Below are 4,729 nucleotides of genomic sequence, written 5' to 3'. Positions count from 1 at the left end.
AGGGGGCCTATGAGTTTGAATAGGAGCTTGAGTGAGAGAGAATGAGGTTGGGGAAGGGTTAGAAACATTGGTGGAAAAGAGGAGAATCTGGTTCAGTTCAGAGGAATAAGGAAGTGTCATGCTGGCAAAGATTGTGGGTGAAGAGTAACCACTGAGAAGTGCAAACATCCTATAGATCACTCAATTTTCTCAGCTTATCCAAGTAGAACTTTCAGATATTTTGAGGTTTGCCTATTATTACCTTTGACAGATACTGTAGATTAAGTAGGTATTCAGTACCTAGAGCATCAGTTCCCAAACTGGGGGGTGTGAAGAAATTCCAAGGGGGGCACGAGGCTGTGAAATTTTCATAACGAAAAAAAACTTTATCAGCATAATTTTTTTTTATTTTTCATTATTTATTTACTAGACCAACAGACAATAAGTTATACATATTCTGTATACATAACTATTCATAAAATTGTCCAATTACAGGCCTATATTATTTAACTACAATGAAGTATTAACAATCTTCTCGTTTTTGGTTATGAATATAAGTAGACAAGTATAAAGGTACAAAGTACAATAATAAAAATACAACTATAAATAAAAGTATATAACTGCAATGTTTTCAAATTTCATACCACGAAATGCGATTTTTTTTATTTTTTTTGTCTTTCGACGTGTAGGAGTGCCTTTTCAGTTGGTGGGGAAGCCGAAGAAGGATGTAGAAAGCTATGGAATTTTTAAAAACTTCCTAGCTCACTCGCAAGAGTGTTTGAGACTGTTCTATCGTGGGAGTGGTTACCTCCACCACTCACCGTGCAAGATCAGCTACTTGCCAGACTGGTGGTGGGGTGTATATATAGGGCAGCACGCGTCCATACATAGTAGTAGTAGTAAATAACCGTTCACGATAACTCAAATTATCTTGCGTCCATTATTATTCACGAATCAGGAAAAATATTTTTATAGATTTTTTTATTAGCATATTATGGCCGCGATTAAGAAAAGATAGTACAATGAAAACTACATTAAATATGGTTTCACCATGATGGAAAAAAACAGGATCGATCATCCTCAATGCATAGTATACCATGCATTCTCAGCAATGATGCCTTGAGACCTAGTCGTCTTGAGAGACACTTGACAAAGCATCACAGCGCTTTGAAAGACAAACCAAAAGATTTTTTTGCTGCTAAACTTCAAAATTTTAAATGCATGAAGCTGGACACTATTGGAGCTTTTCATCAAGCATCGGCTAAAGCGGTAGAAGCATCTTATGAACGAATGTCATTGCTCATCACTAAAGTCAAGAAAGCGCATATAATAGGAGAAATTCTTGTGAAGCCTTGCTTGTTGAAAGCAGCTGATATTGTGCTTAGTGCCGAAAGCAAGAAAAAAATATCGGAAATTTCACTTTCCAACAATTCCGTGAAATGTTGCATTGATGACATGGCAAAAGATCCAAGTTGTGGAGGCAGGGAAATCTTCTCCTTTTTTCACAATTCAGTGCAGCGATACCACTGACGTAGCACAATGCTGTCAGTTGCTCGTCTACATTAGATTCATTAATGATGGAACTGTGAAAGAAGAACTGCTTTTTTCGAAGGAATTGATGACCACATCAAAGGCTTCTGATATTATAAAAACAATTTCTGACTTTTTTGAAGAAAATGGACTTTCATGGGAAAAACTGGTTGCTGTATGCACAGACGGTACTCCAGAGATGCTTGGCTCTCGCTCTGGATTTGTGACATTGGTGACAGAAAAAAATCCAGCCATAACCACAACTCACTGCGTCATACACAGACAAGCGTTGGCTGCTAAAACCCTTCGAGAACCTACGTGACTCATTGAATTTTGCCATCAAAGTTGTCAATTTTGTGAAGAAGAGCATTTTAAATACGAGACTTTTTGCAACTCTTTGCACGGATTTGGGAGTGGCTCATAAAATTTCTTTTGTTTCACACGGAGGTACGATGGCTTTCCAAAGGGAATGTGCTTTCGAGATTATTAGAACTGAAAGACAAAGTGGAAATTTTCCTCCAACAAGAGAAAAAAGAAGAGTTTTATATCGTGCATTTATGGACCAAACGTTTCAACTTTCACTGCCATACCTTGTGGACATTTTTGAATCTTTGAACAATCTCAATTTAAGCTGCAAGGAAACAACACTGCAAACATTATAGTGCACCATGATGCCATCAAAGCGTTTACAGAAAAAATCAAGCTTTGGAAAAGTTGATTGCAAGCTCAGATGCCTACCTTTTTGTCTTTTCCAACATTTTCATCACTCGCTGAAAATGAAGGTTTCCAATAACTTTGTAAAGAGGATGCGAAGAACAAAATTGTGTTTCATCTGAACTGCCTTGCTGACGAATTCATCCACTATTTTCCAGACAACTTTTCTGGCAACCCCGTTCATAAATTAGCACGTAATCCATTCAGTGTTGATGTCGATTCATTGCCAAAAGTATTGCAAGAACAAGCACTCGAAATGAAATACGATTCAAGTGCAAAAGATATTTTTGAAAACTTAAGCCAGAGGAATTTTGGATAAAATATTTCCCAATTTACCCGAAAGGTGGAGAAGAAACGCTACATATTATTCTTCCATTTTCATCGACGTACCTTTGTGAAAAAAGCTTTTTGTTTAGTCATAATAAAAACAAAACAAAGGAATCGACTGGATGTCGAAAACGATTTGTATTGCACACTCTCATCTTTCAAACCTAAGATTTCCCAACTCATGAAGAAAATGCAGCATCATCCTTCACATTAAATTTGTTTTGTTTATGCTATTTCTTATTTTAAATTACATTTTTATTACATTTTTGTGCCAAGAAAAACTATTTGTGCTTATTTTTAATTTTAAATAAAAAATTTTATACCAAGTTTTTAGGTTTATTTTTAATTTTAAATTATGAATTGAATTTGTTAAAAGGGGAGTTGGATGATGGTAAAGGAGAGGTGGGGGGTGTGAGGGTTTCTCGAAAATTAAAGAGGGGGCATGATGCCAAAAAGTTTGGGAACCAATGACCTAGAGATACTTGAATCATACTTTTCTGAATTGTGTAGGCCCATCTGTAGGAAATATTAGAGGTCTATGCAGTCTGGAGCCATTAGATAAAGCAACTCTTTATAAGAAGTAGACCTATAACAAGGAGTCTTACAGTATGGGTTTTAGTGTCTATAGTTCATGTTTCCCTACTGCTAAATTGGTGCTAAATGAGATGATTATGAGCAGAGATCTTTTAACGGTCACTAGAGAGTGCTGGGCCTCAAATGTAGACCAAATCCTTTTCTTTATATTTGTTTGCAAAGTATATGTAATTTTTCCTATATTTTTTTCAAGAACAAACACTTCAGTGTGTTTCTGAAAATAAACATTGCTAGCAACCCAGAAGTCATGAGCAAACCTACAATAAGAAACCCATGCAATCAATCCCTCACTAGTGAGAAAGCCTATAATAAACCAGCGTGTGCTGGTGCTGGAGAAAAAATATTTAAATATAAAGTTGCGGATTTACTTTGAGACTTACAAAGGCTTATTATGAATGACAGAGAGGAGAAAATAATCGTAATAATCGTGAAAAGACTTTGCCTATGTCACTGTACACTGAAAATGGAATGTCTCAAAATGAATATAATCTATGACTTTTTCTTCACTCCAGGCATGGCACACATTTATTTATACCACATATAGAATTATTAGAAGGAAAAACTGACAAGAGTCTACTGTAGTAGGTAAGTGGGTTTTTCTTTCCAATTTAAATCAGGTTTTTCAACAAAGGGTCAGCAATTTATTAAAATTTCTGATAGTTACATTTCCAACCATTCTGACCTCACCACCACCACCCAGGTTCAATATATAACTGTATCTCAGCTTCCTTTGATGCATTAAGACTGAGATGCAAAGACCACCTGATTAATAAATGGAGATGGATAGGGGAAATATTTGTGCAATATTGTGTATTCTGCAGCTCCAGTGTCACTTTGGACTATCAGGAAGGTAGAGATTTTCTCAGCCACAGGTCCTGTGGAAAAAAATTGTGTGTGATCATGTAAAAGAACTGTTACATAATATATGTGCTCGGGGGAGGGGAAATGGAAACTAAAGTTTCATTGACCACTTTAATTCTGACATTCCTTAACTGTTGAGTTCTTGATTTTAGCAATCTTAACATTATATTAATGTAGTTTTTTTGTATGTTGTGTTTCTGCATTTTGTGCTGTATCCTCCAGTAATGTTGGGGGCTGATTCCTGGAATTCTAGTTAAAATAAAATATGAACTATGACAGACTGACAATATCATGAATGAACTTTACTGAATTAAGTTAAAGCTTAGTGAATTACTTTTAATACCTTTGGGGTCCATTATATTAAAAATGCAATTGTGTATGTGTTATTTTGGAATTGCATGTATGTACCTTCGCTAGGAAACTGACAAAGGTTATGTCTACACTACACAGCTTCTAGTGACATGAGAGAGCTCTCCTGCTGATAAAAAAACTTCCACCCCCAATGAGCTGCATTAGCTTTGTCAGCAGGAGAGCGTTCCTGCCGACAAAGCGCTGTTCACGCTGGCACTTGTCATCCACAAAACTTTTTGTCTTTCGGCGGGGTTAACACCTCTGAATGACAAAAGTTTTGTCTTTCACTTGGTATTAGGAACTTCTACAAGCTTTTTGGAACAATACCTGTGAAGTGGATTTCCGAGGAAGTAGAGGGGCAGGTAAGGGGAGT

At 36.4% G+C, this 4,729-nt stretch overlaps 1 pseudogene; it reads left to right on the top strand.

Moving 5' to 3' along the window:
- The first annotated feature begins 973 nt into the window (after nucleotides 1-973).
- Nucleotides 974-2,764, top strand: LOC144263790 (SCAN domain-containing protein 3-like; annotated as a pseudogene).
- Nucleotides 2,765-4,729: the final 1,965 nt, after the last annotated feature.

This window comes from Eretmochelys imbricata, chromosome 4 (assembly GCF_965152235.1).
Source record: "Eretmochelys imbricata isolate rEreImb1 chromosome 4, rEreImb1.hap1, whole genome shotgun sequence".
In the NCBI taxonomy this organism is placed as follows: Eukaryota; Metazoa; Chordata; order Testudines; family Cheloniidae; genus Eretmochelys; species Eretmochelys imbricata.
The sequence above is the reverse complement of the archived record's forward strand: the minus strand, read 5'-3'. Positions and strand labels throughout refer to the sequence as shown.